This window comes from Zingiber officinale, chromosome 3B (assembly GCF_018446385.1).
Source record: "Zingiber officinale cultivar Zhangliang chromosome 3B, Zo_v1.1, whole genome shotgun sequence".
NCBI classification, from domain to species: Eukaryota; Viridiplantae; Streptophyta; class Magnoliopsida; order Zingiberales; family Zingiberaceae; genus Zingiber; species Zingiber officinale.
In genome coordinates, this window is record NC_055991.1 from 73,776,261 (window position 1) to 73,800,987 (window position 24,727).

A 24,727-nucleotide genomic window follows, 5' to 3' on the forward strand; every position below is an offset into this window, starting at 1 on the left:
CTTATCCAAACAAGAAACGAAAATTATGTTCTTAGTTAAAGCAGACACATAACAACATTCATCTAATTCAAATACAAGCCCAGAGGGCAGAGATAGATGATAAGTTCACGGCGAAGCGACCCGTGCTCCATTGTCTACGTGGAGTCCTCGCCGCCAATGCCCGCTATTCTCGGCACACATTAGTACAAATGTGAGAAGCACATCCGATCTAATACCCATGATGAAAAATAGATAGATTGACTTCTATAATATATATACAAGTGGAAGTCTCACTTCGCTTCTTCTTAAGATCTTCGAGTACACCTGCAGTTCCTCTTCTAGTGCCGATCGACCATAGTGGGCGGTGGCATTCTTGGCGACCCTCCTTTAGGCTTGGTGCCTTGCCTTTGCCCTTGGCTTGGGACTTTCCTTTGCCTTTGGGCTTGCCCTTGTGTTTCGAACCATCAGAATAGAGTGGGGCTTTGCCTTCTTAAGGTTTAGCTCGGGTTCTCAACATGCTAAGCAACTCGGCGTGGCTTCTCAATTTCGTTCATATTGTAGTTTAGAACGAATTGACTATAGCTATCCAGCAAGGATTGCAAGATCAGTCATGTGACCTTGTGGGAATCCCAACCTTTGTAGATTTTCTATGTAACCAATCATTTTGAGTACATATGGGCCTACGAGCCCCATCGACATCTTGCACTGAAATAGTGCCCTTGAGATCTCAAATCTCTCATGCCTCGCTTGTCTTTGATATGATTGAAGATGTTCAACCATATCGTAGCGCCCATCAACTCGTGTTGCTTCAAGCTCAGAGTTCATGGTCGCATAGACAGACACATCTAATGCGTCATCTTGATGCTTCTTGTAAGCATCTTTGTCTGCTCGTGGCATTGGCGGGAGGAGCCTCCGGAATGGGCTGCTCCAGAACGTCGTTCCCGGGTGAGAACTATTCTCAAGTTCCTGTATCCAGGAAATTTGCTCGTTGAGCTTGTCCTTCTCAAGGAACACAAGGAGAAAGAGTTCGTATTCGACGTCATGGTAATCTAGGAAAGTAAATATCATATTCTTTTAAATCATTGAATTAGGCCTTTAACTAAATGATGCTCCCAGAATTCTATAATTCATGTGGAACAAGACATCATACTAACCCTTTGAGTTAGCTTTGGCTATCCCAAGATTTAGTATGATCGGTAGGTAACGATTTACAATTACATCTCTATGCAACTCTTGTTTATAGGATCATTATCCGCAGTTATATTAGTTAGCTTTGGCTAATATGCCCAAGAATTAATATAAATGTGATTTATGTCCTATCTTTCCAACCGTTGGAAGAATGCCTACAGTTAAACTCGATTTAACTAGTTGTACTCAATCAAATTGAGTCTCTACTCACCCATGCGTTGATAGGCGGGACCAAGATTGTCCCTCCGTACCCTACCAAGATAATATGTGTTGCTCTGCTTTGGCAGATTCAACAACACATGTGATCGAGATAGTGATAGGTATCACGGCACGGTAGGCATTAGAGTTGACGCGATTGAAATCTAATCTAATCGAGAGGGTGCATCTTGTACACGAGTTAGATCTAATCTAATCGTTAGACACTAATTAATTACTAATTATGCATCACATACACACAAGCAATTAATTAAATTATTTGTGATTAGTCATGGCCCTACTACGATCTTCTCAAGCCAATGAGAAGATTGGATGGTCAACCTAAGGTCAACAGCTTCTCAAGCTCCTCCCTTTGACCACCTTGTGTTGTTCGCGCCCTCCTCGTAACTCCGTCTCGAGTGGACCTTCCACCGCTCCAATTTTGTACATTACAATTTTGAAACTCGAGTTACATTCGATTCTAAACTAATTTACAACAAGAATAAATGGAGAAAGGCACGACGCGCAGGTCGCGTATCAAGTATACAACACACACAACACAAATGACGGCGCGCAGGCCGTAATATGAATTACACACATTTCCAATCAGATTGGGTCTTTTTGGGTCATGACTATCACAAAATAATACAAATAATACATAATTCTAAATTATGTATTTTCTATAATTTTCTGTAATTTTTTTCTATAATTTTTATAATTTTTACGAGTAAAATTTTCCGGCGGTCCCGTTTAGCGATTTTCGGGGGCAATCGCGGAACGAATCCCCTTGCGGGGCCAGGGGCAGCGCCCCTACCCGCGATCTAACCATCGCGAGTGTCCCTTAGCGATCCAATAGCGCCTTAGCCCGCTGTCCCAAAAAGATTTGGGGCGAAACCTTGCCGTTTTGGAAAAAACTTCTCGGTAGTCGAAGCCTACAAGTGTCGAAACACTTGTGCTTCGCTTCTACGGGAAAAATACCCATAAAAACCATAAAAATCATAAAATTACAGAAAGTTACAGAACCTATATTTTTCATAAAAAATCAAATTAAATTCGTACTCGCTTCGCACGTGGCCTACCACTGTTGGGTTTTTCGGGCCGCGAAAATCATTTTTTCGCGTTACGGAAACCCCGAAACCCCCATGCCACCTGATCCGTGCGAAGTAAAACTTTCGAAAACATTACGAGTACGAGTTTTATGCTAGTTCTAAACTAGATTTACAAGGAGAAAATCTTTTACCCTTGATGCGTGCCCTTTACGAATCCCGCTCTTCCAAGTGATGCCGGATCTCAAGGTTGTCAAGTGTACAACCCTCTAGAAGTATCCACACGAACTATTAGGTGGAGAAAACCTAACACAAAGGTGTGCGTGCTAGCGCCTTGGTAAGGTTCGGCCAAGAGAGGAGAGGGAGAGCAAGAAGAGAGAGCTTGAGGAAGAAGATGATGTGAATGAGCCTTGAATGAAAAATGAATTCCATTCACAATCAAAAGTGGTCGGCCACCTTCATGGAGTGTAACTCCTTCTCATTTAATGTGGGCGGCCACATTAAATTGAAAGGGAATTTGTAACCCCCATTAGGTGGCACACACATGTGCTAAACATGATGATGTGGCACATCATCATTGGCCACTTAATGCCAAGTCACAAATGATGTGGCATAAAGTCAAGTCAAACTTGACTCTTCCTCTTCCTCTCAAGTCAACTCAAACTTGACTTAATCTCTCTCATGGTTGATCTAATCCAACCATTTAATTCAAGCCAATTTAATATAATGAATCTAATTCATTTAATTAAATTGATTCAATAAGTCATAATCTAAATTAGACTCATGGAACACATGAATCAACTTGAGTCCAACTCAATTAGCCCAATTAGGATTACTCTTAATCCAATTTGATTCATCACATGAATCTAATCCTCTTGGTTCATCATATGAACCTAATCTCCATCTAATTGTCCTTAGTGTGTGACCCTATAGGTTTTTGTAACGTTGACAATGCCCCTAAACCCATTTAGGAGCATAAGTAATGAGCGGTATCTAGCAATACATCATTACTACCCAAGTTACAAGAATGTTGAGATCCAACATCACCTTGTGACTACTAATTGTGACTCCTCACAAAATATGACAAGTGTCCTTCTATCCTAGACATCTAGATTGATCAATGTGAGACATAGACCGTGTCATCCTCTGACCAATCTAAATCTTGAACTCCAAGTAGACTCACTAAATCAAATGAGCTCAATATTTCATATTGACTCATTTGGGCATGGTCATGCACTTCGTGGTCTCACTCTATCAGGAATACTGATGTCTCTCCCGTCATATAGGAGGGATAGATCACATCTACATCACTCACATCCCTCTGTATAATTCGTTATACCCAGTAATCGCCTTTATAGTCCACCCAGTTACGGGTGACGTTTGACGAAACCAAAGTACATAACTCCTTATGTAGGGATCCATGGTGACTTCAGGTCTAAGGACTAATAGTCATACTAATAGCCACATGAGAAAGTATATGACACTCATATAACGATCCATGATACTTTCTCATGGCGGGTCATTCAGTATATATTCTCCAATGTATACCCATGTGTCAACTTGGTATCTCTATATTCATGACTTGTGAGATCAAGTCATCGAGTTGACCTACATGCTAGTCTTATTGCATTAACATTGTCCCTGAATGTTAATACTCGACTAGGAATGATTAAGAGTAGTGTTCCCTATATCATCTCACTATCGATTCAACCAATCGATTGATATAAGTAAGAACCTTCTACTCAAGGACGCTATTATACTTAGTTTATTTGACACCAATACAAGTAAGTATAATAACCAAAACAAATGTCTTTATTTATATAAGAATATGATACAACAAGTCCATAATACAATCATCAAATGATTGGCTCTAGGGCTCTAACTAACACAAACAATTAGAGGTTAAGGTATAAAGGATCTACACTTAATGATATGAATTCTTGTAATGTATGAGTCTTACAAGTAAAATAAAAGTAACATAGGTAAAAGAAGATTAAAAATTTGAATGTTAATTTAGGATAGTTTGAAGGCTCATGAAACTGAAGTCGAGGGGTTATTCTCCATTGATATTTAACATGGTAATTTATTAAATGTTTCTCTTAAATGTGAATAAATGTTATTATATAAAGGTTGAACTTGCCGTGACTTTAGACTCACTAGATCATAAGGTGCAAGTAATGAGGAGACGGAAGGACTTGACAGATGAGCTTTCTTATGCGAAGGCTTCTTTTATTAGTCTACTTTTCTACTTGCATTAGGATGTTGGATCCTCTAGTCGAAGTTGAGTTTCTATTTTGATAGTCGATTGAGTTCATCTCACTAATTAGTTACACTCTCTGTTCTTTTGAAAATTTTATTCTCTATTATGATAATCAAACTCAAATTGTTTTGGATTAAGAGTTGAACTAATTTGTAATGCATTATCATTTGTAGTTGTTTTATTTAATTTTAGTCTCTTTAATGTTAGTACTGCGAGGTTCATCAAATATATATATATATATATATATATATATATATATATATATATATATATAATTTTAGAGAACTTGAATTTATTATTCATCAATCAAGCATATCAGTGAAGGTAACATAATTGGAATATAAAATAAAATGATATGTGGAGTTAGTAAAAAGGATAAAATAAAACTTAATATTCAAGAGCATTTATCCCTAACTAATAACTAATGATAAAATAAGAGAAACTAAATTTATTTGATATAAACAAGAGTTAATCATTTTAAGTAATTAAAATTGCACAAGGTGCTAAGCCTGATGAGGGGGGTTGGTTGCCTGGGAAGAAAGTTAGTGCTTTTATTGCTCGATTAAGAAACTCTAAACCGAGAGTTCCACTGATTTATTCCAATAGCAACAGCCCGAAAGGCACACTAAATTTTTGGGAGGTAAGATAGAACATTTGTCCAAACAAAGGAGCTATTATAATTTATATTTTCCAATTAAATATCCCCAAAAATTTATACTAGCATCCTATGCACTTGGCGAATATGATAATGATGGCAAGAGAACCTAATCAGCCAATTAGCTGATATTATTGTATTTGTTCCTTAACAAATGATATGGGTAAAGCAAAATCTACTTAACAATATGGACTTATTTTTTTTATTAGCATTGAAGATTGCTTGATCTATGATATCAAAAACAGTTATATAAACAAGTTAATTTGCATCAATGAAAAGTAATTGCACGCAAAGCATCAACCTATGACTAGTTAAATAAAAAATGGAGGATAAAAGTAAGTGCTTACATGAGATCATGCCAATGCAAGGTACATGCCGATAAATAGTCTTAAAACCATAAAGTAGAAGGCATTTTTTTTTTTTGAAATGACTCATGGAATCATATAGTACTGCATTCTTAGTGTGGCAGCAAGCCACCAAGGCTCACCCACCATTGAAATAATGAAAACTCTAGCATTCACCTACATGAATAAATCAACTGCTGTTTGAAGATGGAAATAAGACTTTGAATCTTTATGTAGTAATTGTAATAGAACTAATTACACTAATACAGTAATCTATAATTACATCAATATATGATGAGCATGCAATAAACGTTAATAACAGTAAGGGTTAAGAAATTATGTATCTCCGGTCGAAGCGTCGGACGTGCCGACTGTCTTTAGAGAATTGATTGTCGCCCACGGTGCAGAGGCTCTCCGACAAAATCCTCCCAAGATCCGACAACCTCTCGCGTCGCTCGTAGGTGCACTCCAAAACGAGCGTCGCACTCAAACTCAACCTCAAATCGCGAACCAAGCCTCAGAACTCAGAAAGAAGGAAGAAGAAGTAGAAAGCAAGGGAGAAGGAATGCTTTGCTTTCTGGAGTGAGTTGAGAAGGAAGTGAGGAAGTGTATTTATACACTTGAAGCAGTGCAGAGGAAGGGACGCACACTCACGCGTGGATGCGTTGTTTCGCATCCTCACGCGATGCGGACAGAACCGAAGCGCTGCTTCGCTTCCTCACGCGGACCAAAACCGAAGTCCGCGTCCCTTCCTCACACGCGGAACCAAACTCTGGTTTGGTTTTGGTTCAGATCGAACCAGAACCGGAAATCAAACTGGTTTGGTTCAGACTGAACCAAACCAGCAAAAACAGACCGACACGGGCTGGGGATTTGCACCCCTGCGCGCGTTAATCGCTCACGTGACGCCCGATTTATGGATTTCCGGCTCAAACCCCCCAAATCCACTCGATTTGGGCTTGGCCCGCGCATGCGTGTAGGTCCTCTTATCATTGCTAAGCAAGGATGGAAGGGCTTCCTATATAAGCCCTTCCAAGCTTCTCCACTTAGCAATGTGGGACTAAAAATGCTTTGAATTTAAAACAAAATTCAACAATCCCCCACAAATTCAAATCATTTTTAGTCAAAAACAAAGATATGTTCTGAGGCTTGGTTGCAATGAGCTTTCAGTGAAAATACCTTTCGGTTTGAATTTTCACCTAAGTACACCAATCTTATTCACATAGGTTTGAAGAGAACAGAATCTTGATCTTAAACTTTTTTATATGTGAAGATCAATTGGTAACAACTCATCACTGGCGACGGTTGAATCCTTCTGGGTTGGTGCATTACGGTCATGCCACCGAATCTTGTTTCATAAGTGCTAAGGAGAGTTGCCTAGACCCCCCACACTGCGGCCTCACAGTTACACTTACATAGGTGAGTTCTCCAAGGATGTACTGCAAGCATCCTGTCATTAAGACCTTGAACTCATTAAGAGCTCCTAAGCTCATCCTTACTAGCAGTCAAGCATCTATCCAGGGAAGAGACTAAGAGATTACATCTCAATCAATTTGATGCTTACGTTTCACCCTTATAGCTTGTTTGTACCACATTGAACCTACTTTTTGGGATCTCCAATCAGATAGGTTGGGTTGCCGCTATAGATGAAACCAGGACAGGCCTCAGTCCCATTCCCTTACTGGATCTCTTGTGTCACGCCCCGGAGGAGTCTCTGTCCGAAGAAATTTCGGCAGCATCTCCCCTGTACGGCAGACAATCTGAAACTTTTCTACAAACACTATATACCTCAGCCACATGCGGCTGGAATAATAACAATCAAAGAAAACAAACACCACGCAGTTAATATCAAATTCAGCCTCTGGCTGACACAACCACGCAGTTAAAAATAAAGCAGCCCACTCGGCTGTACCAAAACCAAAACACAAAACTGCTAGCCGGCTAGGCTTACACAACCAATAACAAATACAAAATACCACATAACAACATCAACACTCCAAAAATAAAACCAGAGTACAGAGTTAAACAAACTTATACATAAAACAAACAAAACATACGTGAAACCGATAAGTCTTCTGATGTGACGTGGGGACCAGCAGACAGGATGCTCCAAGCGACACCATAAATAACCTGGTACCTGAAAAAGATAGTGTCAACGGGGGTGAGTTCAACAACTCAGCGAATACCAATGGACATGAGTAGTAAGATATATCTAACAGCAACAAACATGGAATACAGCTTCCTAATCATATATAGGGAATATGCAAAACTGAAAGGTAACTGAGGAAGCTGTACTCACCAGGAACTCCTACCCAGACAAAAGGGTCGTCAAATCGAAAGTATCAATAATCCTGTATGCAGGTCAAAGGTATGCATCCAACCAAAATGCAGCAACCAAATGCAGCAAACACAATCACAATAATATAAAATACATCAATGCATATGATGCTAATGATGCGTCCTGGTCACCCCTGACGCCAGTCAGTCATCTCACACACAAATGGTGAGACCGAGTGGGTAGGGCTGTGACAACCGTGCACTCTGTCGTCACTACTCCTGATGAGTGACCGAGTGGACGGGATGCTGTCGGAGTACTCCTGTCCTGTGACCCCAAATCATAAATGGGGGAGCTCAATGCTCTCAACTCCCGGTACACGATGACGGGGAGGTATCTCTGCCGGCTACCACGCCGAGTCACCCGAACAGAGTCCACCGTCTGCCGGCTACTACGCTGCTACACTAAATGCTAGCGGAGCCAAACAGAGCGGAACTGACTGCCGGCTACCACGCTGGGTCATATGACCAACGGAGCCAAACAGCAGAACCGCCACACACCTGCCTGATATACCACTAATCCATGAGTGGTGGTGTGTGCAGTACATGTAACTGGCGATGTGCTCAACCATAGTGGAGCCGACAATCGCGCAGCATGCAATCATGATGCATGACACTAAGCATAGTCATAAACTGATCAACATAACCATATCCATATATATAATATGGGTACCACAATATCAGTGAGTCAAATCCACAGATCTAGGGTATACAGGTCCTCTATGGTATAACAACCTAGATCCTAAACATATCTCCCTTCCATAACATATGTACCAACAATATACACAGATCAAAGAATCAAAGTCTAGGTACACGAATCATATGTGATATACAAATAGAGGTACACAAGCCGGTCATGGCATAAAACCTAAGTATCAGACAGTCTCGATACATTTGACTGAAACCAAAAATCCAGAACCTAGTCCTAACCTCAGTAAAACATGGTATGTCACTTATTCTAGAAACTAAGATACTCATGGTAATACAGTACTCATGGCAATAAATCACATGATATAAGCACGGATACGTCACAGCGATAAACCTAACATGCTATGGATATCAAACAGTGACATACCAAAGACAAACATGTTCATTGCTTGTAGTTATAAAATACTATGCATATCCAAAGACAATATCATAAAAGATAAGTCAAGAGGTACCCGCCTCCGATATAGATCGAATCGAACCAATCCGATGTCGAGACGCCCGTCTCGAATCACAGTCCTGTAACAACACGATATACAGATTTAGCTAATTACATATTTCTTAATTAGATAAATCAAATTCCCGAGAAGCTAACCTAAATCCAAATCCAATTTTAAACCTTAATTGGATCATCAACTCCTCAATCATTTCATAACTAGTTCATACAAATTAGAACTTGCAACAATTATAATCCCTCACAACAACGTAATCACATAATCTAGATTACATCATGATCTATAACAAAAATCAAAACTCTATTCCTTACCTCAACACCAAAGTCTCTTCTGTTGGTCCACAACAGGTGGTTTCTGTCGGAATAAGGGCAGCCGCTGAAACAAAATACATCATCGTCGCAATAAATCTATAATTAGAAACCATAATCCGTAGTTAGCATAGCCTTCCACCCAACCCAAGTATTGCTCACAGCATGACAAGAACCAGAGTACCAAATTTGAAAACACAAACCTTAAGCCTTCACCTTCAACCCTTCTGCCGGATGCACTTACTGTTGGCGTCGGGCTCTATGGCCGGCGGCTCTGAAGAGGGGCAGCAACCAGGAACTAGGGCACGGAAGGAAGGTGGCAGTTGTGCTTCCAAATCACAGCAGAGGGGCTAGGGCAAATACGGCGTCGGTTGTGCCAGGAGGTGTCAGCGTTAGGGCACGGCACAGTAGACCCCAAACCAGCAACGAATCTAGGACACGGTTAAGAAAAGGATAGATCGGCGACGGGGTCTCGGATGCCGGCACAGGTGCGTCGGTAGTGGATCGGCACCGCTCCGTTCACCTCTGGTGGTGGTAGTGCTTGGTGCGGCTCGGAAAAGAGAAGAAGAAGAGTCCGGCGCTAGGGATGAGGAGCGGCTCGGTCGGCGGTGGCTCGTGCTCGCCGGCGCTTGGGCTTCGGCAGCAGGGGGATTAAGGCTTCGGCGTAGGCTGTGGTGGCGACGAGAGGTGGCTAGGGCAGAGGCTAGCTTCCGGCCGAGAGGGGCGGACGGCGGTGTCTCGTCGGACCAGAGAAGAGGGAAAAGGAGGCAGTGGCGGCGGCTGTTGCGGCGCCGGTTAGGGCAAGGAGAAGCTTCGGGAACGCGAGGGAGAGAAGGAGAGTCGGGCACAGTAACGGGAAGGAGTAAGAAAAAGAGAAAACAAATAAATAAGAAAAGGAAAAAAGAAATAAATAAATAAATCTTTTCCTCTCTTAAATGGATAGCCCAAACAGGCTTTTTCCGGACCCCGTTTTTATCCCCGTCAACTCGTCCGTACGAGCTCCGAAAAATTCCCGAAAAATCTCCAAAATTTTTGGAAAATTCCCTTATTAATATTCGCCTACTTCCGGTATTTTACATTCTCCCCCTCTAATAAAAATTTGGTCCCCAAATTTCAGCATCTACCATCAGCAAGTACTAACTACAGGCAAAGAGTGTAGATGCTTAACGGTAAATAAATCACATACCTCAAGTGAAAAGATGGGGATATCGAGCTCGGATAGTGTCCTCGAGCTCCCAAGTAGCCTCCTCATCCGAGTGATGCTGCCATCCGACTTTAACCAGCCGGATAGTCTTGTTCCGCAACTGACGCTCTTTCCGGTCGAGAATCCGTACCGGAACCTCCTCATATGTAATGTCAGGCTGGACAGGAACTGGAATATCTGTCAGCACATGCGTCGGATCGGGTACATATCTCCTCAGCATGGATACATGAAATACATCGTGCACGCCTGACAGGGACGGTGGTAGTGCCAGTCGGTAAGCTACTGCTCCGATCCTCTCCAAGATCTGGAAAGGTCCAATGTATCGCGGGCTAGCTTACCTCTGAGGTCAATCTCTTTACTCCTTTCGTGGGTGAATCTCGCAGAAATACATGATCGCCAATAGAGAACGCTAGGGGTCTGCGTCTCCGATCAACATAACACCTCTGGCGATCTTGCGCCTCTAACATTCTCCGTCTGATAATACGGACCAACTCTTCGTTCTGCTGAGCTCTATGAGGTCCCAACAACTGGGCCTCCCCAACCTCATCCCAAAGGGTGGGTGTACGATAAAACCTACCATACAACGCTTCAAGCGGTGTCATCCGGATAGCCGAAAGAAAACTATCGTTGTAGGCGAACTCTACCAATGGCAGATGGTCCTCCCAACTGCCTCCAAAATCCAATACACACGATCTCAGCAAATTCTCTAGAGTCTGAATGGTCCGTTCTGATTGTCCATCTGTCTGCGGATGTGAAGCTGTACTGAAACAGAGCTCAGTGCCCAAGGCCTGCTGCAAACTCTGCTAGAAACGAGACGTGAACCGGGGATCTCTATCCGAAATAATAGTCAAAAGGACACCATATAATATAATGATCTTCCGGTAATACAGATCTGCCAATCGATCCAGGGAATCCGACTTCCGAATCGCCAAGAAGTGCGCCGATTTGGTTAATCAATCAATGATTACCCCAAATCGTGTCATAGCCTCATCGTCTCCTCGGCAAACTCACCACAAAATCCATGGTAATATGTTCCATTCCCACTCAGGAATAGGAATCTGCTGAAATAATCCGGCAGGTATCTAGTGTTCTGCCTTCACCTGCTGACAGACAAGACATCTTGTTACAAATTATGCGATGTCTTCACTCATATCGTTCTACCAATAGGAACACCTCAAATCTCGATACATGCGGGTCCCACCTGGGTGGATAGCACATCGTGAGTGATGAGCCTCCTGACGTAACTCCGATAAGACCGGGTGAGACTGAGGTACGCACAATCCGCCTCAGAAGTATATAATACCCGCTTCATCTCGGGGAAACTTAGTCTGTTGCCCGGAAGCTATCCAGCTGCCAATAAACTACAAATTCTGATCTCCAGCCTAGGGCTCTCAGATCCTCGTCCTGATCGACGACTGAGCAATCATGGTAACAAGAATACCTTGCTCTGTCTATCCCTGCTCCTCAAGGTCTAACTCGAAGAAACCCTGAACCAAGTCTATAACTGAAACTCGGTGGCAAGCTAAAGTCCCTCTGGACTTCCTGCTAAGTGTATCGACAACCACATTAGCTCTCCCTGGGTGATAACTAATTATACAATCATAATCTTTCAGGAACTCCATCCATCTCCTCTATCGGAGATTAAGTTCCTTCTAAGTAAACAGATATTTGAGACTCTTATGGTCAGTGAGAATCTCAAATGTAACGCCATATAAATAATGTCGCCAAATCTTCATGGCAAAAATAATAGCGACTTGCTCCAGATCATGTACAGGGTAGTTCTTCTCATGCTCCTTCAACCGACGAGAAGCATAGGAGACTACTCTATCGTGCTGCATCAAAACAGCGTCCAAACCCGGTAGAGATGCGTCGGTATAGAGCACGAATTCGTCCTCTCCAGAAGGTACAACCAAAAATCGGAGCCGACACTAAACTCCGCTTCAGCTCCTATAAGCTGGTCTTGCAAAACTCAGTCCAAGTGAACATCACGCCTTTCCTGATCAGGCGTGTAAGTAGCATAGCAATCCGTGAGAAACCTTCAACGTATCTCCTGTGGAACCACGGTATACTCCTACTGGTGACCGCGTGTCCTAATCATCATCACATAAGACAATCCAAATAAGCATTACTGATCATCATATATAGATGTTCTCGTCGAAACATCTCTAGATCTAAGCAAAGGTGGTGTACGTGACTCACCGCGGATCCGAAATAGATCACATCATCGTCAACAAAGACAATGGAATTCGATCCAAACATCCTCGAAATACCAGAATCATCAAGTCTTTGAAAACATCTAAGGCTTTACAAGCCCTAATGGTAAAACCAAGATACATAATGTATGTATCTCAGACATTCTATCCATAAGATCCCTGACAATAAGTCTGAAATATAATCACCAACCATACAAATCACCAAAAATAGATCCTCCAGTGTGAGAGCAACGCTCCATCACAAGAAATACCACATATGTGGGAGCAACGCTCTACCACAAGAAATCCTCCATATGTGGGAGTAACACTCCACTATAAATAATCCGTAACATGTATCTACAATAAATATGGGAGCAATGCTCCGCTACAAGCAATCCGTAATATGTGGGAGATACGCTCCACCACAACAATACATAAGTGCCCAAAGCACCTAACTATCTAGATAGAGACTGCACGAGATCTCTCTACCACAGATCACTGTGGATAGCCTAGGGTATAACCACCCAGTAAGCAAATCAAATCCATAGTCAACTCTATCATCCTCCTAGTGGGTCGGTCACCCACTAATAGGAGAATTAGTTGACAGGGTAATACAACCAATGTCATAATATAGACATTTAACATTCTACATTCCACATAAATAGACTCATCATGATGCTACCAACCATACACCTAACACACGTGCACACACAACATAGGTATGATCAACATAATCCTCTAATTAGTGCACACCCAACATACTCACAATATAGGTGTAAATCACCGTGATATCTCCAACAATACATACCGAACCCGTGTGCATATATCATCGTAGGTAAAATCAACAATACCCCTCAAACAATACTCACATGACAAATATACACATATGCCAAGAGTATAATCAACATATACTTCCAATAAGGCATACTAAACCCAGGTGCACTCACAAATCACACATAATCAACAAGATACCCCCAATATGTCAATCAGACACGTACAGCTAACTAAGAAGCTATAATCCATAAGGAACATACAATAACCATATCTAGATGTGAATACTCACACTTCCTGCAAATGAACTAACCATCAGAGAACTCCTATAACTCATTACAATCATATGTACATGAAACAAAGCTAGGGATAATCAACATATTTGACCCAATCAACCTGACATTCTGAAACGGTAGGGTCACCTTCTAAGTTATCCCACTAGGTACATACAGTCAAAAATTAAAGTCCACATGGAATATGATACATCGATCCTCTATAGACTGACCCAAATCGATAATGGTATACTGTCAATTCAATCTTTTCCACGTCAGTACAAAACATGTACTCAAATGTGCTCTAAATACCATACTAAGTACAAATAACCCAACGATTCGAACCTCTAAAATAGAGTATGACTGTCCTCTACTGATCAAACCAACAAAACTAAATAAGTCATCTACTAACTAATCAAGAACCAATAAAGCCTCTACAAGCGTCTAAGGTAAATCAACCCACGACTACCCCAAGTCAATATGTTTAAATCAGTTTTCTATTACCGATCTAATCAGAGTACAATAATCATCTACCGACGAAAACTAACTAAAGTATATCGGTATTCTACTGACTAGTCAACATGAATATGAAGGTACTATCTACTACACACTAATAATAACAAAGGCTGGTATGTGCCTCCATCTTCTAACCAATTAGTAGTAACAGAAGTTAATACTACTAATGGTATGATATGAAAGATCTGCAGAGACTATATTCCTTAATCTCTATTAAGGTCGGTAAAGATCAATGGCTATCCCATCACATATAATACGTGCTACATCAACCAGACAGATACTAATAAAGAATGCTAATACAGATGATAAACTGTAATATAGGGCATATACTAACAGAGAGGTAGGACAACAGTATATACCAACATACCTCCTATAGCTTGGAGATGTCCTGCTGCTGCCAGGTCCCAAAACCCGAAAAGTCATATCGAGAAGACCAAAACAGAAAATCCGAAACACCGAGAAAATAAGACTCGTAAGCCGATCTCTGATACCAAATAAATTGATATCAGATAAATCTCGAAAATCCAAAACACATAGCAAGTATCGTATACCTGCTCTGATACCACTAAATTGTCATGCCCCGGAGGAGTCTATGTCCAAAGAAATTTCGGCAGCATCTCCCCTGTACGGCAGACAATCTGAAACTTTTCTACAAACACTATATACCTCAGCCACATGCGGCTGGAATAATAACAATCAAAGAAAACAAACACCACGCAGTTAATATCAAATTCAGCCTCTGGCTGACACAACCACGCAGTTAAAAATAAAGCAGCCCACTCGGCTGTACCAAAACCAAAACACAAAACTGCTAGCCGGCTAGGCTTACACAACCAATAACAAATACAAAATACCACATAACAACATCAACACTCCAAAAATAAAACCAGAGTACAGAGCTAAACAAACTTATACATAAAACAAACAAAACATACGTGAAACCGATAAGTCTTCTGATGTGACGTGGGGACCAGCAGACAGGATGCTCCAAGCGACACCATAAATAACCTGGTACCTGAAAAAGATAGTGTCAACGGGGGTGAGTTCAACAAATCAGCGAATACCAATGGACATGAGTAGTAAGATATATCTAACAGCAACAAACATGGAATCTGACTTCCTAATCATATATAGGGAATATGCAAAACGAACTGAGGAAGCTGTACTCACCAGGAACTCCTACCCAGACAAAAGGGTCGTCAAATCGAAAGTGTCAATAATCCTGTATGCAGGTCAAAGGTATGCATCCAACCAAAATGCAGCAACCAAATGCAGCAAACACAATCACAATAATATAAAATACATCAATGCATATGATGCTAATGATGCGTCCTGGTCACCCCTGACGCCAGTCTATCATCTCACACACAAATGGTGAGACCGAGTGGGTAGGGCTGTGACAACCGTGCACTTTGTCGTCACTACTCCTGATGAGTGACCGAGTGGACGGGATGCTGTCGGAGTACTCCTGTCCTGTGACCCCAAATCATAAATGGGGGAGCTCAATGCTCTCAACTCCCGGTACAAAATGACGGGGAGGTATCTCTGGCTACCACGCCGAGTCTCGACCAACGGAGCCAAGCGAGTCCACCGCCGGCTACTCTGTTGCTACACGGAGCCAAACAGAGCGGAACTGTCTGTCGGCTACCATGCTGAGTCCTCAGACCAACGGAGCCAAACAGCAGAACCGCCACACACCTGCCTGATATACCACTAATCCATGAGTGGTGGTGTGTGCAGTACATGTAACTGGCGATGTGCTCAACCATAGTGGAGCCGACAATCGCGCAGCATGCAATCATGATGCATGACACTAAGCATAGTCATAAACTGATCAACATAACCATATCCATATATATAATATGGGTACCACAATATCAGTGAGTCAAATCCACAGATCTAGGGTATACAGGTCCTCTATGGTATAACAACCTAGATCCTAAACATATCTCCCTTCCATAACATATGTACCAACAATATACACAGATCAAAGAATCAAAGTCTAGGTACACGAATCATATGTGATATACAAATAGAGGTACACAAGCCGGTCATGGCATAAAAACCTAAGTATCAGATAATCTCGATACACATGACTGAAACCAAAAGTCCAGAACCTAGTCCTAACGTCAGTAAAGCATGGTATGTCACTTATTCTAGAAACTAAGATACTCATGGTAATACAGTACTCATGGCAATAAATCACATGATATAAGCACGGATACGTCACAGGCGATAAACCTAACATGCTATGGATATCAAACAGTGACATACCAAAGACAAACATGTTCATTGCTTGTAGTTATAAAATACTATGCATATCCAAAGACAATATCATAAAAGATAAGTCAAGAGGTACCCGCCTCCGATATAGATCGAATCTAACCAATCCGATGTCGAGACGCCCGTCTCGAATCACAGTCCTGTAACAACACGATATACAGATTTAGCTAATTACATATTTCTTAATTAGATAAATCAAATTCCCGAGAAGCTAACCTAAATCCAAATCCAATTTTAAACCTTAATTGGATCATCAACTCCTCAATCATTTCATAACTAGTTCATACAAATTAGAACTTGCAACAATTATAATCCCTCACAACAACGTAATCACATAATCTAGATTACATCATGATCTATAACAAAAATCAAAACTCTATTCCTTACCTCAACACCAAAGTCTCTTCTGTTGGTCCACAACAGGTGGTTTCTGTCGGAATAAGGGCAGCCGCTGAAACAAAATACATCATCGTCGCAATAAATCTATAATTAGAAACCATAATCCGTAGTTAGCATAGCCTTCCACCCAACCCAAGTATTGCTCACAGCATGACAAGAACCAGAGTACCAAATTTGAAAACACAAACCTTAAGCCTTCACCTTCAACCCTTCTGCCGGATGCACTTACTGTTGGCGTCGGGCTCTATGGCCGGCGGCTCTGAAGAGGGGCAGCAACCAGGAACTAGGGCACGGAAGGAAGGTGGCAGTTGTGCTTCCAAATCACAGCAGAGGGGCTAGGGCAAATACGGCGTCGGCTGTGCCAGGAGGTGTCAGCGTTAGGGCACGGCACAGTAGACCCCAAACCAGCAACGAATCTAGGACACGGTTAAGAAAAGGATAGATCGGCGACGGGGTCTCGGATGCCGGCACAGGTGCGTCGGTAGTGGATCGGCACCGCTCCGTTCACCTCTGGTGGTGGTAGTGCTTGGTGCGGCTCGGAAAAGAGAAGAAGAAGAGTCCGGCGCTAGGGATGAGGAGCGGCTCGGTCGGCGGTGGCTCGTGCTCGCCGGCGCTTGGGCTTCGGCAGCAGGGGGATTAAGGCTTCGGCGTAGGCTGTGGTGGCGACGAGAGGTGGCTAGGGCAGAGGCTAGCTTCCGGCCGAGAGGGGCGGACGGCGGTGTCTCGTCGGACCAGAGGAGAGGGAAAAGGAGGCAGTGGCGGCGGCTGTTGCGGCGCCGGTTAGGGCAAGGAGAAGCTTCGGGAACGCGAGGGAGAGAAGGAGAGTCGGGCACAGTAACGGGAAGGAGTAAGAAAAAGAGAAAACAAATAAATAAGAAAAGGAAAAAGAAATAAATAAATAAATCTTTTCCTCTCTTAAATGGATAGCCCAAACAGGCTTTTTCCGGACCCCGTTTTTATCCCCGTCAACTCGTCCGTACGAGCTCCGAAAAATTCCCGAAAAATCTCCAAAAATTTTGGAAAATTCCCTTATTAATATTCGCCTACTTCCGGTATTTTACATCTTGATTTTCTCAGAATCAAGTCCTTTAGTGAGTGGATCAGCAATATTGTCTTTTGAACTTACAAAGTCCAATGACACCACTCCAAGAGATACTAGCTCACGAATAGATTTCAATCATATTCGTACATGTCTCTTCTGTTTCTGGTTATACTTGGAGCTTCTAATCTGAGCTATTGTTGTTTGATTATCACAGTGCACTGAAATAGAAGGTATTGGCTTCATCATTAAGGGAATTTCAGAAAGAAGGCCCTTAAGCCAATCAACTTCAGTTACTGTGGTATCCAAAGCACACAATTCTGCCTCAGATGTAGAACGGGTTATAATCGTCTGTTTAATAGACCTCCAAGCAACTGCACCGCCTCCAAGTGTAAAGACATAACCAGTAACGCCTTTACACTCAGCAGTGTCAGCTATCCAACTGGCATCACTATATACCTCCAGGACTGCAGGGAATCTCCCATACCACAAGCCCAAGGATATAGTGCCTTTCAGATATATGAGTACTCTATCTAATGCATCCCAATGCGTTCTGTCCAGACAGCTGGTAAACCTGCTCAATTTCGATATAGAAAAAGAAATATCAGGTCTAGAACAATTTGCTAAATACATTAGACTACCTATTATTTGTGAGTATCTTAATTGAGACATTGCCACACCACTCTTATTCTTGTGGAGAGTTTTTGAAGGATCATAGGGTGTGACTACAGATTTAACTTGGCTATAGCCATATTTTCTAATACTCTCTCAATATAGAGTGATTGAGAAATTGTTATTCCATCAGTTGAACGAGTCAACTTCAGCCCTAAAATCATATCAGCACAACCCATATCCTTCATATCAAACTTACCACTTAAGAGGGCCTTAGTCTCATTAATAATAGAAATGTTAGAACCAAACAGTAGAATATCATCTACATACAAACATAAGATAATACAATTATCATCTTTCATTTTAGCATACACACATTTATCAGAGTCATTCATTTCAAAGCCAAATGATAACATAGCTCTATCAAATTTTTCGTGCCACTGCTTTGGGGCTTGCTTCAAACCATAAAGAGATTTGACTAACCTACAGACTTTGTTCTCATTTCCAGAAACTACATATCCCTCAGGTTGATCCATATATATCTCTTCTTCAAGATCTCCATTAAGGAATGCCGTTTTGACATCCATTTGATGGACCTCAAGATGATATATAGACGCCAATGCTATTAACACTCGGATTGTAGTAATTCTGGTAACAGGAGAATAAGTGTCAAAATAGTCAATCTCTTCTTTCTGTTTGAATCCCTTAGCAACTAGGCGGGCTTTGAATTTATCTACTGACCCATCAGGTTTTAGTTTTCTTTTAAACACCCATTTACATCCTATAGTGGTACACCCAGGAGGTAAATCTACCAACTCCCAAGTGGCATTAGAGATAATAGAGTCCATTTCACTTTTAATAGCCTCTTTCCAGTGTTTAGCTTCAGGAGAAGCCATAGCATCTCTATATGTCACAGGATCACCTTCTATATTATAGGTGATAAAGTCCTGGCCTAAATCCGTAGACATACGTTGCCTCTTGCTCCTTCTTGGTTCTGTATACTCACTGGATTCATCTAGTCTAGAGTGACTTGAGGAAGGTGTACCTACTACGGATAGTGGGACCTCTACGGAAGAAGGCTCATTTCTAGTAGGAATACTAGATTGAGGTGTTCTCGTCTTCATAGGAAATATATCCTCAAAAAATGTAGCATCGCGAAGTTCTACAATAGTATTTGCATCTATTCCAGGAATTTCTGATTTAATAATCAGGAACCTATATGCAATACTATTTTGAGCATAACCCAAGAAGATACCATCTACGGTCTTTAGACCAAGTTTTTTCCTTCTGTGTTCAGGTACTAGTACCTTTGCAAGGCAACCCCACACTTTAAGATATTTCAAACTTGTCCTTCGGCCTTTCCAAAGCTCTGACTTCATTGGGACTCTATTTAGCACATGGTATGCAGTGTATAGAGCCTCCCCCCACATAAAGTTGGGTAACCCAGAACTGCCTAACATGGAATTAATCATATCTTCAAGGGTTCGATTTTTTCGTTCTGCTATACCGTTGGATTGAGGACTATATGGAGCAGTTACCTCATGGATTATACCTGTATCTTGACAAAATTTTTGAAACAGGTTCGAGGTAAATTCTCCACCCCTATCAGACCTTAACCTTTTAATAGTTTTATCGGTTTGATTCTCAGCTTCAGATTTAAAAACCATAAATTTATCTAAAGCTTCATCCTTGGTTTTTAATAAATAAACATAACAATAACGAGAATGATCATCAATGAAGGTAATGAAATACTTTTTATGATCTCTCGTTATTACACCGTTAAACTCACAACAGTCAGTATGAATCAATTCTAAAAAATCAGAATTTCTATCAACTAATTTGAAGGGTTTACGGGTTTGTTTATATTGCACACAAATTTCACATTTTTTCTTATCATTTATAGCATGCTTAGGGATCATGTCAAGATTCATCATCCTTTTTACGGTATTAAAATTGACATGTCCTAATCTATCATGCCACAGATCATAAGACTCAATGTTATATGAACAACCAATATCAGAAGATTTATTTAAAGTAGCATTTTTTACATTGAGTTTAAATAAACCTTCATTAAGGTAACCTTTTCCAATAAAGGTTCCTAAATGTAATATTACAACTTTATTACATTTAAAGTTCAACTCATAACCAGCACGGACTAACTTTGATCCGCTAATCAAATTCCGACGGACCGCTGGAACGTGATGCACCTCATGCAGTGACAGGACTTTTCCAGAGGTGAACCTCAGGTCAACTTGTCCTATCCCAAACACCCTGGCTGCAGAATGGTTCCCCATGGTCACGGAAGTGCCTTCAATTACCTAATAAGTAAGGAAGGCTGAGCGATCAGCACAACAGTGTACATTAGCACCTATATCAACTAACTATTCATTGGGTTGATAGATCAAGTTTAGTTCGGGTTTGAAGGTAACAAACCTATCGCTGGTGTCGTCACTAGCAGTCACGACATTTACTTGTGCCTTGGATGTATTGCTTTGGTTTTTCTCCTTGTCCTTTCGCTTAGGGCAGAATTTGGCATAATGTCCAACCTGTCCACATGCCCAGCAAGGCTTAGGTTTGGTTCCAGTTTTCTTTTGAACCTTTGGGTTGGGTTTCATCTTGTTTTTCATTTTCTGTTTTTTGAATTTCTTCTTGTCAGATGAGACTACTACATTCGCCTTTGGAATAAAATCCATAGGCATTCTTGTATCATCATTTTTATGTTGCTTCCGATGTTCTTCTTCGATATTTAAGGCAATCATCAAATCTTCGAGAGAGATTTTACCTCTCCGATGTTTAAGAGTCATGCCAAAATCTTCACAACTCGAAGGCAATTTTTCGATGATCGACAAGACCTGAAATTTTTCAGGTAATGACATATCTCCTTCAGGAAGACCATGAATTTGGACTTGGAATTCATGTGTCTGCTCTATCACAGATTTGCCTTCAACCATTTTGAAGTTTAGGAATTTTGCCACAGTGTACTTTTCTAAACCAGAATCTTCAGAGTTGTATTTTTTATCCAAAGATTTCCACAACTCTTTAGCTGAAGCGGTTGAACAGTACACATCAAATAGTGCGCCTGAGAGGGCAGATAGGATTCTCCCATGGCAGAGATAATCTCTTTGCTTAAACCTCTCTAAGGCAGCACTACGGGCAGGTTCCTCTTCATTGAGTGAAGGAGGGTATGTTTCTATAACGGAGAATAGCCCTAGCGTAGTAAGCCAAAATTTCATTCGTTGTTGCCAACGTCTGAAGTTTTGCCCGAAAAATCTTTCGGGTCGGGCGCTAGCCTCATCAGACCCCGTTACCCTATCGTTCATCATGTTTATTAATGCTACAATCAATTCTCTAAAATTGTAGTAATTGTAATAGAACTAATTACACTAATGTAGTAATCTATAATTGCACCAATAAATGACGAGCATGCAATAAACGTTAATAACAGTAAGGGTTAAGAAATTGTGTATCTCCGGTCGAAGAGTCGGACGTGCCGACTGTCTTTAGAGAATTGATTGCCGCCCACGGTGCAGAGGCTCTCCGGCAAAATCCTCCCAAGATCCGACAACCTCTCGCGTCGCTCGTAGGTGGACTCCAAAACGAGTGTCGCACTCGGACTCAACCTCAGATCGCGAACCAAGCCTCAGAACTCAGAAAGAAGGAAGAAGAAGTAGAAAGCAAGGGAGAAGGAATGCTTTGCTTTCTGGAGTGAGTTGAGAAGGAAGTGACGAAGTGTATTTATACACTTGAAGCAGTGCAGAGGAAGGGACGCACACTCACACGTGGATGCATTGTTTCGCATCCTCACGCGATGCGGACAGAATCGAAGCGCTGCTTTGCTTTCTCACACGCAGGCCGCCCGTGAGCGCAAGGCCCACGGGCTGGGGATTTGCACCCCCCCTGCGCGCGTTAATCGCGCACGTGACGCCCGGTTTATGGATTTCCGGCTCGAACCCCCCAAATCCACTCGATTTGGGCTTGGCCCGCGCATGCGTGTAGATCCTCTTATCATTGCTAAGCAAGGATGGAAGGGCTTCCTATATAAGTCCTTCCAAACTTCTCCACTTAATAATGTGGGACTAAAACCACTAAAAAAATGCTTTGAATTTAAAACAAAATTCAACACTTTATAGGTAGAAGAATCATGCTCCTTCCTTGGTAAAAACTCAATATTGCCAAGATGAAGAATAGTAGCTAATGTGCATGGCTTCCTATATGTTAGAGACAATCATGATACTGCATTCACAAATGACAAGATTGCCTAAAGTATATGATAGAATTCCCAATGGGCTGGCAGCCTAAACTGAATCCAACTATATCAATTGCCTTTCTTGTCTTCAAATATTCTTCAACATTACTTGCTCCTTCAAGTTCGTACAATTTGCTTTGAAGGGGAGCATTGGGGTAACGATAAAGTTGTTATCATGTGACTAAAAGGTCATAGGTTCAAATCCTGAAAACAGCCTCTTGCAAAAAGTAAGGTAAAACTACGTACAATGAATCCTTCCCAGGGACCACGCATGGTATGAGCATCGTGCACCGATCTACTTTTTTTTTTTTTCAATTAATGGAAGCAGCTTGGATGGTCAAGCTTGTAACTGAGGGAGATCCTCGATTGAATAAATGTCATGGTGTGGAGGTGGAGAAATCAGTGGAACTCTCGGTTTAGAGTTTCTTAATCGAGCAATAAAAGCACTAACTTTCTTCCCAGGCAACCAACCCCCCTCATCAGGATGAACAAATAAAAGCACTAACTTAGCACCTTGTGCAATTTTAATTTCCAATTGGTCAGCATGAACAAAGAATGTTGGAGTGACACCAAATCTACCTGATGCAACCTCTAAGTGTTTCCATATTTAATTCACAGGCAAATGACGAGTTGGAAATAATTAAACAGCATAAAACATGTTGCACAACAATCAGTAAGCAAGGTTTAAAATCAGTAAGTTCTTTTTCTAATGTACCACTTCAGTAACTGATGTGAACCCAACGAGAGAGATATCTCAAGAACCCACAACGAATTGAAAACAGAAAGAAGGAAGGTCTAAGTCAATAAGATGGATGAAAAGAAACCTCCCATGTCTATAAAACTTCCCAAATGCAGTATGTTCACAAACTTCAAATACATTTCCAAAGTCAGAATCATTAAAATATAAATCTTTAATGTATTCAAATCCTAACAATTTAGTGTTTAAAGTAGAGATCAAGGTATACCATCGAGACAAAGCATCAGCAACAATGTTTTCCATACCTTGTTTATACTTGATCACATAAGGGAATGATTCAATGAATTCTACCCATTTTGCATGACGTCTATTCAACTTACTTTGGCTCTTCAAATACTTCAACGATTCATGATCAGTGTGAATAACAAACTCTTTGGGCCTCAAGTAATGCTGCCAAGTCTCTAAAGCCCTCACCAATGCATACATCTCCTTATCATAAGTTGGATAGTTCAAAGCTGCTCCGCTGAGTTTCTCACTAAAATAAGCAAGGGGTCGACCTTCTTGTATTAGCACAGCTCCAATACCTATTCCTGATGCATCACACTCAATTTCAAAAGTTTTAGCAAAGTTAGGAAATGCAAGTAATGGTGCTGAACTTAGCTTCTCCTTAAGTAAATTGAAAGCTGAAACTTGTTCACTATCCCAACGAAACCCAACATTCTTTTTAACAATTTCAATCAAGGGTGCAACTATGGAACTAAAATTTTTAACAATCCTTGTGTAGAAACTTGCTAACCCAAGAAAGCTACATAACTCAGTTATCGTTTTTGGTGTTGGCCATTCACGTATTACCTTAACCTTTTTTTTATCAACTGCTATTCCCTTAGCACTAACAATATAGCCAAGAAACTCTATCTGATTAGTGGGAAAAGAACATTTTTGAAGGTTAACATACAATTTTTGATTTCTCTAAACAAGTAGAACTTTTTGTAAATGATTAAGATGTTCATCTAAATTTTACTATAAA